Consider the following 15,409-nt stretch of genomic DNA (forward strand, 5'->3'; position numbering starts at 1 on the left):
GTATATTGCATTTCTTTTCAGCAGAATTATTTCATAGTACAAAGGATAAAAATAGCTCTAAATTAATAAAGCAAATATACAAAATATTACATTTTTACTTTAGAGTTATGCCCCTTTGCACATTTGCACGAGCCCAAACGCTTATAACATAATGCACAAAATAATTTTTAAAGGAGGTAGACCCAAACAAATATTTATTGTTTTTAGTTTGTTTTATATAAATGAAAGTTTGTGGGTGCACTCTTTATTGATATACTTGATATGAAATTTGTTTTACAAAATCATTCAGTGAGAATAAACGTGCATGCAACACTTGTATGATTTGTCAATGATATGCTGCACAACCACTGTATGTACCTCTTCTTTATATTGTATTCAAAATGTGGCATATGTGAAGCTACAAAAAAGTCAAAAGAGCTAAGTATGACCAAGGACTTCCAAAGTTTTTACCGGTTCTCTCAATTACATCCCAACCTTTATCATATTAACAGCAAATGGTGCCGGCCCATTTTCTTTCATGTTAGAAGTTTACAGATTCGGATTTCCTCCAGTATCATCTTAGCATTAATTACAAATAGTTTGAAAAAAAATCCATCTTGCATCAATAGAAGCATGAAAAATCACACTAAAATATTGAACATTAATTAAATAAATCAGCTTCTACCTTTTGGTTCCAGCTGGTCAGGCTGTATACATGTTGATATTGATCATATCTGAAGGGAAATATTTAATTTATTTGAACTCCCCAAAGTACAAATTATAGGCTACAGAATAATATCTTATTGGAAATGTCAGATCAATTGTAATTAGTGTTACATGTATGACCATTTTGAAAGTAGCCTATTACTTGTCTCCTTACTTAGTTTTCTAAAAAAAAAAATGCACGGAGCCTCAATAAACATAATTGTATTGATAAATATCTCAACATCAGTAAATATTAAAATGCAGTTAAAGAAAATTGACAAACATGAAATATTTAAAAACTTACCACGTCACAATCTGGTTTCTTCTGTTGTTTTCCATTTATTTCATTTGCAGCTGTTTTACACAATCATAACATGTCAAGTAAATGTCTTCAACTGCTTTTTTTTTTTTTTTTTTTTTACAAAAACATCATCTGATAATTTCATTCACAATATTAAGTACTTAATCTTTTGTGATAATCCATCAGAAGATATGGAAGATAATGAAAGGTTTACAAATTCCTTTTTATCAAAAGATAATAAACTGAATTGCTTTATTCATTTAATCTCCATTCACTTTATCCCCAGGGAAAAATAAGTGTCTTTTCCATTTCCTTTGATGCTGATGTTGAATGCTTTAAGATAAATGATAATTAATCACAAGGGTACCATTTTTAAGACCCATTGATTCATTGAGAATTGTTCTTAATTTTAAGTTTCCTAATTAAATAAAATACAAAATGGGACAAATATTGCTACTTTAAATCTGAGAGGGATTTTAAAAAGAAAACTTAAAACATTAAAAAAAAGTAATGTGTTGGGGTTTTTGTTTTCTTTCTATCTTTCTTTTTTGGGGGCTTTGTTTGTTTGTTTATCAGATTCTTTTCAAACTATACATGTATTTAAGTTCAAAAAGTATAATACAATTTTATTTTAAAAAATTACAGATCTATGTTATTATCAGGTAATCATGCAGTGATCAGGTTGTAAAGTGTCATTAATAATTTTTTTTTACATTTAAGAATTAAAACATATGAATTCATATTTATTAAAAAAAACAAAGAATATTGATACCAATGCAATGATACCTCAACTTCAAACAAACATCACTTGCAGACACATGTGTAATACATGTACATATAACAGATAAAGACAGACCTTAGATTTTCTGAAACAGGCAAGATAATTAATCTCACTATGTTATTATCAGGTAATTATGCAGTGATCAGGTTGTAAAGTGTCATTAATATTTTTTTTTCTGAAACAGGCAAGATAATTAATCTCAGGGAATTAATTGTCCATTTTTTATTTTACAATAAGATTTTTTTTTTTAGAAATGACAAGTTATCTCTCTTAAGTTTGCCCATTCATTCTTATGCAGTTATCTCTCTTTGCTCATTCATTCTTATGCATAGTTAAGGAATCTACCCCACCACCCCAGCTCCAACCCAGAAGACATAGAGAACCAAACTTAGCATCAAAATATGTATTTCTGCCTACTCAACTACCATACCAAATTTGAACTTGATTGGGCGACCGTAAAAAAAGTTATTAGAAAAAAACAGGAAATTTGTGGACAGAAGAGTGACAGACGGACGGACAGAAGGACGGACGGACAGAGTTATTACTATAGGGCACCCGCAAATCCTTGCGGGGCCCTAATAAGTCCAAAACTAGCGCAATTTTTTGTGCGCCATAAATTGCAGATTTTTCCTATGGTAGGCACTGTAGCTCCCAGGTCGTCCATCCGAATTTTTTCAGACCGGGAGCTACAGTCCTGCGGCTACATTTTTATATGATTTCAATTTATTTAAGTTATGCAAACCCGCTTGTGCCGAAACGATACGTTATATGAAATTACTTTAAATACAAGATCGATTCGTAGAAAAATGCAAATATGGGGAAAAAGTATCTACGTTTATTGATGTACGGGAACGTTGTGCAATTATTCCCTCATTATTTTTTGCTTGAATTTTGTAGAATAATTTTCAATCAGCAACCTCTAAAGCAGTGTTGGAAACCAGGAAGAGTTTGACTTTCACGGATATGGATTTGTATATTAAGTGACTCCGTTATTATATATGTACGCAAAAGTTCATTAAAACATAGTAAAAGTGAAGTAGAGGCATCTTAGTAGTGCTGGATGTTACATGTATCATTTAATATAAATTAAAGTTTTAACAGTACCGACACATCTGTCCTCTATCGAACTCCATTGTGTGTATGGACAACACCCATTGTAGAAACTAAAACAATAAAAATTTAAATAATAACTTTGACCATTTATATTGTTTGCTTTTGATTGTAGTAAAAACTTGTAAAACGTTTACCTTTCACATGGTCCCTGTTCACCTCTTACATGAAATACCATCACATTATGAAATATGAATATTATACGCTCCATTAATTTACTTTTCATCATTTTTTTTCAGAGCGATGTTGTTTGTCCACTATACTTAATACAGTTTCCTTGTTTTTTTTTCCCTAACATAATTCATAATAATCAACACTTCTCTATTAATTTGAATTCATACAAACTTCCTTTTGCAAGCATTTTGCACAGAGTTGTACAAGTACATGTTATACTCTCGATACTATTTTATTAGGTCAGGTGACCTATTGCAATACTTTCGATTTCGATTAGTGCGCCCTTTACATTGGAGGAGCGATTAGTAGGGTCGCATGGGACAACATTTTGTTGTGATGGACACCAACTGCAACAATTAAGATTTACAATGCGCCGATGTAAAGCATATTCTAAAAACTAAAGGCATTCCTTTTTCGAAGAAAAGAAAACAAGATTTAGTAGACTTATGTGAAAGCGCTGATGCTCTTAATTTGCCCGGAATCGACCAGCAGGCATGTTCACGAAAGTTTCCTAAGATATGACCTAAGTGTGTTCCTAAGATATGACTTAGGAAAAAAATTAGGAACATCCTAAGATCAACATAGGGCATGTAGCTCGACGGTAACTTAGGAACGTCTTAAGCAGTCTGGGCGGACTCCGAAAACGGAGTAAACGGAAGTGTTTTCTCAAAAGTAAAAATTCTCCGAAAAAGGAGTTCGGCGCATGCGCAGTTAATCAAAATATCACATTTTTACGTGAAAACAGGGCACTCAGGAAAATTGATCGTGCAAAGCGGATTATTCATATGCAGGTCTGAAAATACGTTTAAATGCTTTATAAGACATGTTTCAACAGAATGTATTTGGCAATAATATACGTTCGTCGGGCAAATCAAATTTTATTTACTGTCAAAGTTGGTCAATTCTGTTTCCGATGACGAAGCCAATAAAGTGAATAAATTAATGTTTTTTCTATGATTTCACTATTATTTAAGATAATTTATGTGCTAGGGTGTGAAATACACTATTACTGTGAGGTTTTTTTTATCCCGTTTGTAGTCATTACACCGTTCTGTTGATCACGCGCTGACTCGCCAAGTCGAAACTTCTTAAAACCTTGTATACTTCGTAATTAATCGTATTTTTTTTTTTTTAAAAACACCATCTATATTAAATGCTTGAATACTTACATGAGTGCAACTTTTAAATTTTAATCTCCATACTTCCAAGTTTTAATTTGAAGTCTGATTTTCTTATCTCATAAGTCCTGGTCGACCACGTGTGAGTTTTGATATTTGTATGTATTTTTCCTGTTGTTTACCCAAACATTTCCACATTTCTTTTAAGGTATAATTTTAAGATTAATCATTTCTGAGTCGTTTCCATTTTTTTTTATCGCTTCTGAAGGATTTTAATCTATTTTTCAATCACATTTTTCACGGGAAAGGGATGCAACTCTCCATTATTTACATTAGCTACAAAACGGAAGTTGAGAAAATCGCAATGCATGACGGTGCCAAAGACTCCGTTTTCGGCGTTAACTCCTTTTTCGGAGTCCGCCCAGACTGTTAAGGGAGTATGGGACTCACACCAAAGAAATTAAAAAATTATAAAACTTGGTTCAATGGATAGCACTGTATTTCCTCTAACAGAATATAAAAAAAAATTAATAGGTCAATATGTTTGTTTCCATGGTAACGGTACCCAAACATACCCTTGTTGGAAATGCTCAAGCTCATTAAAATACACCGCTTGCAACAGAAATGAAGCAATGCTACAGTGTTTGCAATTATTTGATTTCATTTTTCTTATATGCTATGTATAACACAATAACAGAAGAATGATTTTTTACCAAAAATATTTTGTTAACGCCTCCTCAGTACTTTACAAACTGCAACCGAATTTCCTCTGCATAGTTCTAATTTGTTGCGACACTGGAATCGCCTGGAGCCGTAATCTAGCTACCATCCCAGCCATTGATACGTTTGATGTGACATCTTTTCTCCAGAACAATTACTGCGGATGGTCTGAAGAACGCCTGCGGAGGAGAAAATCGGACAATGGCTACAAGCTACATTATTCCGGCCACATTCATGTTGTCACGATGGCAATGTTAGGTACTTGTAAACTTCGTAAAGCATACCATTTTATAGTTCTATTGACATTTACATATGAAATAGTACCCATATATTCTTAAATTGTGTTGTCAAAATCGATATAAGCAACATATATATGAATGTTACAACAGAAACATAATGTTGTTGACCAACAGTTTCCTACCCAATAAACAGGGACTGGAAATTAATGTTATACCAAAACATACCTTTACTGATTTATCAAACATGATTAGAGACAGTCATGCAACAAATCTTAAAAGCAATATATGTATTGTCAACCACAATGTCAACAAAAAGGAATTCATAATATTTGAACAGAAAATAATCTATCATGCACTTTCCAATTCAGATAAAGATGCGTATTATGTTCAAGACAAATGTGTGTCTGAAACAAGGCAGTCCAGTGATCCCTATATCACATGGATTCTGGTTGAGAAATCAGGACACATATTTTCAGCTTAATGTACATGTATTGCGTAAGTTTATTTTCTAGATTTTCACTTACCTGTATATCTTAATGAAGCAAAGCTGGACATACTATTTTATTATCATTGTTCATAACCACATAATTAATATTTAACAGAGGGGATAGATCCCAAACTCATCTTAGAGTCAAATCAATTTAGACGGTAGGCATTTAAAACTATAAGGGAGCTTCATACCGAGCATATAATCCAAGAGCGCTAACTCCCCCGTGCAGATGTGACGTATCGCCCCGCCTGCATAAGGCAGTTCTATAAAAAGGCTGCTCAGATCAACTCGTGATATCAAACAAGACGAGCAAATACTCTTGCAGCTCGCACATTAAAGAATAATATCTCTCTAAGACAAAATATAATGTCTTACTCATTTTCTTGAATTCGTTAAAAGCATACAGCTTTGGACTCACAGAGTTTTTAATGAACATGCTGTATTACTTGATAATACATAAATCATTATTCTCAGTTCTCATTATACCGATCAGTATGTACAATAAAAAAAACCCAAGTTGGACCTCTGATGAGGGGCAGACCCTGGAATATCTCCTAAATGCGCCCGAAACACCGATTCAGGTGTCAGGTCGTCATCCGTCGGCACACGTAGTGCCGGATGGCAATTGTTTTTACATTATGTAGTATTAGGGTATTTAAGCTTAAAGGATAAAGGCATGTGTTTTAGAATCTTTTCTTTGGATGACCACTTGATAACAGGGTTTAAAATTTGAGCTTAGAAATGAATCCATGTGCCGAACAAGGTCGAGACATATCCAACGGACACATTGAATAAAACAGAAATAGGTGCATTGTCTAAACCGAGTCTTAATTTTAGCATAACCAATATATATGAACTCTTCCTTCGTGGCTAATTTTCTCTGTTTGCCAGGTTTTTGTTGATCCTTCTCTTGCCACTTCTTGGATCCTGGCCTCCCAGTTCCTTTCGAAAATAAGACTTTGTTGTAATAATATGGTGCCAAAAACTGAAGGCAGAATGTGAGAAAGCTGAGGGGTGGCAGTCCAAGAAAGTGTTTGATGTTGTTATCATCCTGGATATTTTTTCATATAAGATCATTCCGGAAGTCATTTTCTGCATTTTCAGGGCTTACAATGTCTGATTTTCCTCTCGCAGTGCCCTGTTTTCTATTTCTAGCTCTAAATACCTAGCCTATTTGTTAAAAAAGTGAAGAAAAAATTGTTTATTGAACCTCATGTTCATAATTATCATTTTGAAAAAATAAAACCATGTACATGTATAATATTTTGTCAGTGTCAACTCACCTCTATGGATGTTATTCTTTCCAAAGGTCATGTTCCCGACAATACTTCTTCTCTGGGTCACAACAGATATAATGATGGTCATGCTGTATATTTTGACACTGAATATCACATCCAACCTCTAAAATAATTTGATACATGCCTTTCACCAATTATTAAATAAAATCATGCATTTTTGGTTAATTTTCTTTATTTTGTTTAATAACCGGATCAACAAAGAGGAGAGAGAGAGAGAGAGAGAGAGAGAGAGATTTCACTGATTAATTCATAATAGGAAACAAACATACTTCAATATGATTTCATGCACAGATTTAGATACAGAGACTTCGCTCACCCCGACAATAATTTTGGAACCTCCCCCCCCCCCCCCCCAAAAAAAAATAATATAAAGAATTTAATAACCGTTTACGGCAATATGCGTTCATTGGAGCGGTGTTGATAGCGATCTGTGTTTAATGGAGCGACAATTAAAACCACCTGGAACTACCCCCCCCCCCCTTCCTTGGAAATAATATCATCACTCGGATCACCCCTCCCATCCCTATAAAATAGCTTTTGCATTTAATATATGTTTTCAAAATGAATCTGTTCAGCTTGATCAAACTTGACTTAAAGGGAACTTAAAGATGGTGTAAAGACAACTTAAAGGGAGCGTAAGTGCCACTTAAAGATGCTTAAAGGTGACTTAAAGAAGTTTGGACATTAAGGACCTACATGCATCAGCTCAGCTTAAAGGTGGCTTAAAGATTGTATATCCTTTAAGCCACCTTTAAGGACTTGCTTAAAGATTGTTTTTCGCCCTGTGTTTTAGAGCACTTGTTCAAAAACTGTAATGATTTAAAAGAGTAAATCATCTTGGACGATGAAGGGAATAACACTTTAAATATATAAAGGGAATTTAAAAAAAAAATCATTTAAATAATGTAAGAGCAAGTTGAAATATTATTTCCTGATGCAGTTGGTCTCATTCTATCCGTAATTCTGTTTCAATCATTACTCGTTGGTTATTGGAATTTGCAGGATTGTAAACTCCACTAAAAATCTTTGCAGTCACCACAATTCAGATAACCATGAGTACTGTTCTTGTGGTTTTGCAAGTAATATTTGAATGGTTTCAACAAATAATGAGGTAATCTAAATGAGCTACAAGTATTATTATTTACATATCGTAATTGATAAAAATTGTGATCATGAAAATATGACTGTGACTCTATGCAGTTTAATGAAAATTATAGCTAAAAATATTTTTTTATAAAGCGAGGTTGTCCAGAGTCAAAATTGTCAGCTGTGTCTGTGGAATCATATCCCCCAACAGTCGATGAATGGAGAGACGCAGACAACAGGAAAAACTGTAAACAATTTGCACATAGTTGCGCATCTTACGAATACCATTGTGTAATAAATGAATGGAAAAATGGAACCGTTGAAGTATGTGCACCAAGTGGGCTAATTATTGGTAATGTCAAATTGGAAATGTCATAACATCGTTGCATAATTTATACAGCAAATAATTATTGAATAAAAAATCATAATCACCTTTTTTCAGGAAAGGTCTGTGCTGAATTTAACTTGGGAGGAAATAGAATACAGCGGAATGATAACACACAATGTCAAAAAATGTCAAGATGTCTACAATTCAAGTAATGCTTTAAGATGTAAATACATAGAAGTACCTGTATGGTATATTCTTTGAACACTGTTGTTTGTTCATATGATAGAGATTTTTGAAGCTAAATCTACTGAGTTAAAAGTTCCATTTTTGCATTTTGAAATAAATTTAAATTTAGCTGTGAAAAAAAAAATGAATTTGCTGAGGTGTTTAAAGATTGACAATAACAGGTAAGAAGTTTTGTATTATTTTTGCAGATCCTGAATGTTATGATTATGTGAAACGTACAAAAAAGAGAAGTAAATCACAAAGTACCAACGATTCACCAGACGTAAGCAGGGATTCCTACACTACACGATACGCATCGATGACGTTACGGGAAAATGCACCACCCCATTTAGAAACAAACTTAAGGTTAATTTTGTTTTATAATTTAAAGAATAATAAAAGTGACTAACTTATTATAGTATCCTTTGCACCCGCCCGTTTAAAATAAAACGTTGAATTATTGCATCCTTTACAAATTTATGTGTGTATAAAATCGGCTCACCCATAACTCTACTCCGAACATTTTGAGGCAAATATCGGAAGCATATGCCTTTAAATACTTTAAAAAGTTCTGATAAAATCCTTTGCTTTGTTTGTTGTAAATGAAAATTACCTTTTATTTTTAACAACAATTAAGAAGTTTCAAAAGTTGAAAGGGTTTTGGGTAAATAATGACAATATTTTTTTTATATTTAATGCAATCAACGATATGATTGTAGTAGCAATAGCACTACAATTAACCAGTTGCCAATCAAATCATTGTATCGTACATGCACGTACTTATATACTTTGGGAAACACTTTTATTTCTTTTTATTAGTAAAGGTAAAAAAGACAAATGTCTACTACCATCAAACTCAGAAGTTGCCTTAACCAACTGTGTGTTTTTAAACGGGGTCACGTGACCCCGTCTATTTGTTTACTGTCAGCCGAAGTCTCAAACCGGAAGGCACGCGTAGAACACATGAATTGAGTCTACGCGTAAGAAAATAGTGCAGAAAGTTTTCATGCATTTCAGTAAATATGTTTTATAAAAAAAAACGCATTAAATATCTTTAAGTCCTCTGTGTATAAACAACATTCTATTTAGAAAATAAACAAATAGTTTTATTGATCAAAATATTCTTGCTCGGGTTCAAATGTGGAATGAGTTAAGTAACTGAATGCACAGCGCCGTTGACGATTCAGTTGGTGTTCGAGCTCTTTAATCAATAGAAGAGGTCGATGGTGGAATCGAAATTAAAGTTCCCAAACGCAATGTGCCATTTTTGAAGAGTTGTGAATTTTATTTTGACAATCTTTCACCTTAATACTGTGATAGGGTGATATTTCATATTAATTAAGTCATAATTTCATTATCATGAAATTATTAATTAATAGTTCTATAAATTATAAGTTTACAGTATTTACTATAAAAGTTGTCAATATAAACAACTTTATGTACAACCTAACAGTATGTAAATAGCTACATAGTTATTTATATAGTATGACATCACAATGGTCATTATGGTCAGTGTAAACTTGTTTTAGTTAATTATATATCACATGGTCAATTCTATTTTTGAATTCTCAATTTCATTGGTCCTTTAAATTCTCTCTCTTTGCTTTGTCCTTTTTGATCTGATCTTCATAATGACCAGATGTATTTATCTTAAGACCAAGAAGAAATCTATAGACTGTAAGTAATTGTTTTATATTTTATGCTATTAAGATTACTGCTTATCAATAAAGTGTATTATATTTGCTAGATAAGTAAATGATATATAGTGAAATGTAAATCTATTTAAATGTAAATTATCATGAGTGAAAACTTAGTGTTTGAGCAACACTCATTATAGTTATTTTAACTGTATTAAACTAAATAACCTAAATGTAGTTTTAAGGTTATTGCTGTATGTATATAGATTCCATACCTGAAGAATATAGAAGGATCATGCATATGCAGATCAATTAGGCTTTGTGTCACACATAGGTATGCATATATATAAATATCAGATTTGATACTTATTGCCTAAGTTAAGTTTAATATGTTTTATTTATTAAACATTAAGAACTATCTAAATTATTAATTACACAGGATAAATATTATTGAACTCTTTATATATCAGTTAGCACTGTGATAAGGGGAATAACTCTTGCTTGTAAACTGTGCTTGGCAAAATCATGAAATGGATGTTTTGATTCTTATACAATGCAATGATATATTATGTGTGATCTATTTTATTTTTATGATGATGTGATATTGATAAATTACTTATTGTGATACATGTATTGTTAAATATTTCAGAGCTTATGATATAATATAAAGTCATAATAGAGAACCCTACGTTGAAGTTGTTGTCTTTATATACAATAACACCATCATTACAATACTACCAAACTTCATGCGCAAGCCGAAGTTAAAATAGGGACGGGTAATACACAGATGTTTTAAAAATTAAACAGGTGTTACATTGGCTTCCAGTCTACTTGCGGTATGACTGCTGTTCGTCTCTAAAGGAATTTTGTACAAAGAAAATAAAAAAAAGTATTAATTTGCCTTCTCGTTCGTTGGCTCTTTTAGTTGATTAAACTGAATTAAAATTTTAAACAATGCATTGTAAGCAAAATCTATAATAGATTATACATTTTGGAAGACATATACATCATATAATTTATACAATCTTATCGATTGAAAAACCAAGTTCAATGTTAATGTTCACGTTTTCCGGCTTAGTTGGAATCAGACTTGGGGTGAATTACATTGTAAAATAATGCATTACATTACCATTACTTCATGAATTAGGGCATTAAATTACCATTACCATTACTTAATTTTATTGAAGTAATGCATTCCATTACCATTACATGAGTAAAGTAATGCATTACCATTACTATGTGAAAAGTAAATAAGTTTTAAAAAAGTAATTTATAAACTAAACAAGGGCACCGCTAAGCGGAGCATCCCCTCGCGACATAAGTTATTGTGTGTAGGGATGCAATATTTAGGAATATATAGTTATGTTAATGAGAAGACCACATTCTACTAACCCTCCATTACTGCAAAAACTACATGTTTTTTACCTGTACTAGATCTAAATCCAAAAATATCAAGTTGTTGATTTGAAAAGAGGTTCCATCCCTCTGATTTTGGGTAGCCATTTTGGGTCACCTCTAGTCTGGAAATTCTGTGTCATATATGACTTCTACTTGTAAATTCTTTTTTTACAATGCCAAATAAACTATACTGAATAAAATAGTGACGGAAAAATTCCATATTTAGAGAGTATAGTAAGGGACAATATTTTGTGGCGGAATGATTTTAAGAAGAAAATGAACATTTTTCATAACTCAGTTGTTTTAGAGTACCGTAATTTTAGCTTTCCTATTTTCCATGCAGACCAAATTTTCAGATAGTTTATGGATTGGGATATTTTCATGTTGTTTCAAAAAACATATTTCAACAATATTTCAATATTTCTATCGACTTATATTGGCATGTGTAAGTGATATTTCATAAAAGTTAAGAAAAAATCAACTCCAATTTTCCCCAAAAATTAGCTTATTTCATGCCATATCTCAAAATTTACATTATAGACCCATACTTTTGTTTTATTTTCTGAATATTTAAGGTTTTTTTTTTTTACAAGTTTGTCATAATTTTAGAAAAAGTCTGAGACTTTTAAATTATTTAGTTGCATGTTGAATCGTTTATGAATAAAAATAGTATTTTTTTCAGTGCAGAAAGGTCAAAATATCAATCAGGTGAAGAAATTGCAAATTTTTTATTATGATTATTTTAATTTTATTAATTCTAGATAATGCAAATTTGTATTTGATACCATGGTTCATTTTGATAAAAAATTAAAGAGGGAAAAGCGATTTATGTGCAATTTGCACTTTCAGTGGCAAAAGGTCATATTAAATAAACCGTAGCACCGAAAGGAGCATATAGACCCCAACATTTTGTTTTGAATTTTGGTTTAGATATGTGTGTAGATGTTTAAAATATACCTTAGAAAAAAACTTAGAGACTTTAGATCGCAGGATCCAACGTCCTTAAAGTGACACCTGCTCTATTAATTACCAAAATTAGTTTTTCTCTCTTCATATTTAGGACCTAAAGTAACTTCTGGTTTCAAACGAACATTCCACTTAATTTAACCCCCGGTCTCTCTATAATGACTGACCTCCAGTAAATATTAATCTTGTAAAATGTCATAAGATAACCGAATGACATCTCCCCATTGATATTTCACATTAGGTTACCCCTGGTCTCCCTACAGTGGATCACTTCCGATGAATCTCAATATTGTAAAACTGACACTAGGCAGCTGTTAGGTGACTTTTGTTTCCGTATTGATTGACAAAATGATTACGACATTGTGTTGATAGCGATCTGTGTTTAATGGAGCGACAATTAAAACCACCTGGAACTACCCCCCCCCCCTTCCTTGGAAATAATATCATCACTCGGATCACCCCTCCCATCCCTATAAAATAGCTTTTGCATTTAATATATGTTTTCAAAATGAATCTGTTCAGCTTGATCAAACTTGACTTAAAGGGAACTTAAAGATGGTGTAAAGACAACTTAAAGGGAGCGTAAGTGCCACTTAAAGATGCTTAAAGGTGACTTAAAGAAGTTTGGACATTAAGGACCTACATGCATCAGCTCAGCTTAAAGGTGGCTTAAAGATTGTATATCCTTTAAGCCACCTTTAAGGACTTGCTTAAAGATTGTTTTTCGCCCTGTGTTTTAGAGCACTTGTTCAAAAACTGTAATGATTTAAAAGAGTAAATCATCTTGGACGATGAAGGGAATAACACTTTAAATATATAAAGGGAATTTAAAAAAAAAATCATTTAAATAATGTAAGAGCAAGTTGAAATATTATTTCCTGATGCAGTTGGTCTCATTCTATCCGTAATTCTGTTTCAATCATTACTCGTTGGTTATTGGAATTTGCAGGATTGTAAACTCCACTAAAAATCTTTGCAGTCACCACAATTCAGATAACCATGAGTACTGTTCTTGTGGTTTTGCAAGTAATATTTGAATGGTTTCAACAAATAATGAGGTAATCTAAATGAGCTACAAGTATTATTATTTACATATCGTAATTGATAAAAATTGTGATCATGAAAATATGACTGTGACTCTATGCAGTTTAATGAAAATTATAGCTAAAAATATTTTTTTATAAAGCGAGGTTGTCCAGAGTCAAAATTGTCAGCTGTGTCTGTGGAATCATATCCCCCAACAGTCGATGAATGGAGAGACGCAGACAACAGGAAAAACTGTAAACAATTTGCACATAGTTGCGCATCTTACGAATACCATTGTGTAATAAATGAATGGAAAAATGGAACCGTTGAAGTATGTGCACCAAGTGGGCTAATTATTGGTAATGTCAAATTGGAAATGTCATAACATCGTTGCATAATTTATACAGCAAATAATTATTGAATAAAAAATCATAATCACCTTTTTTCAGGAAAGGTCTGTGCTGAATTTAACTTGGGAGGAAATAGAATACAGCGGAATGATAACACACAATGTCAAAAAATGTCAAGATGTCTACAATTCAAGTAATGCTTTAAGATGTAAATACATAGAAGTACCTGTATGGTATATTCTTTGAACACTGTTGTTTGTTCATATGATAGAGATTTTTGAAGCTAAATCTACTGAGTTAAAAGTTCCATTTTTGCATTTTGAAATAAATTTAAATTTAGCTGTGAAAAAAAAAATGAATTTGCTGAGGTGTTTAAAGATTGACAATAACAGGTAAGAAGTTTTGTATTATTTTTGCAGATCCTGAATGTTATGATTATGTGAAACGTACAAAAAAGAGAAGTAAATCACAAAGTACCAACGATTCACCAGACGTAAGCAGGGATTCCTACACTACACGATACGCATCGATGACGTTACGGGAAAATGCACCACCCCATTTAGAAACAAACTTAAGGTTAATTTTGTTTTATAATTTAAAGAATAATAAAAGTGACTAACTTATTATAGTATCCTTTGCACCCGCCCGTTTAAAATAAAACGTTGAATTATTGCATCCTTTACAAATTTATGTGTGTATAAAATCGGCTCACCCATAACTCTACTCCGAACATTTTGAGGCAAATATCGGAAGCATATGCCTTTAAATACTTTAAAAAGTTCTGATAAAATCCTTTGCTTTGTTTGTTGTAAATGAAAATTACCTTTTATTTTTAACAACAATTAAGAAGTTTCAAAAGTTGAAAGGGTTTTGGGTAAATAATGACAATATTTTTTTTATATTTAATGCAATCAACGATATGATTGTAGTAGCAATAGCACTACAATTAACCAGTTGCCAATCAAATCATTGTATCGTACATGCACGTACTTATATACTTTGGGAAACACTTTTATTTCTTTTTATTAGTAAAGGTAAAAAAGACAAATGTCTACTACCATCAAACTCAGAAGTTGCCTTAACCAACTGTGTGTTTTTAAACGGGGTCACGTGACCCCGTCTATTTGTTTACTGTCAGCCGAAGTCTCAAACCGGAAGGCACGCGTAGAACACATGAATTGAGTCTACGCGTAAGAAAATAGTGCAGAAAGTTTTCATGCATTTCAGTAAATATGTTTTATAAAAAAAAACGCATTAAATATCTTTAAGTCCTCTGTGTATAAACAACATTCTATTTAGAAAATAAACAAATAGTTTTATTGATCAAAATATTCTTGCTCGGGTTCAAATGTGGAATGAGTTAAGTAACTGAATGCACAGCGCCGTTGACGATTCAGTTGGTGTTCGAGCTCTTTAATCAATAGAAGAGGTCGATGGTGGAATCGAAATTAAAGTTCCCAAACGCAATGTGCCATTTT

General features: G+C 32.3%; 2 pseudogenes; both read left to right on the forward strand.

The window, feature by feature from the left end:
- The first annotated feature begins 5,133 nt into the window (after positions 1-5,133).
- Positions 5,134-8,963, forward strand: LOC128185152 (uncharacterized; annotated as a pseudogene).
- Positions 8,964-10,185: 1,222 nt separating this feature from the next.
- LOC128185153 (uncharacterized) lies at positions 10,186-14,550 on the forward strand (annotated as a pseudogene).
- The last annotated feature ends 859 nt before the right edge of the window (positions 14,551-15,409 follow it).

This window comes from Crassostrea angulata, chromosome 5 (assembly GCF_025612915.1).
Source record: "Crassostrea angulata isolate pt1a10 chromosome 5, ASM2561291v2, whole genome shotgun sequence".
Taxonomy (NCBI): domain Eukaryota; kingdom Metazoa; phylum Mollusca; class Bivalvia; order Ostreida; family Ostreidae; genus Magallana; species Magallana angulata.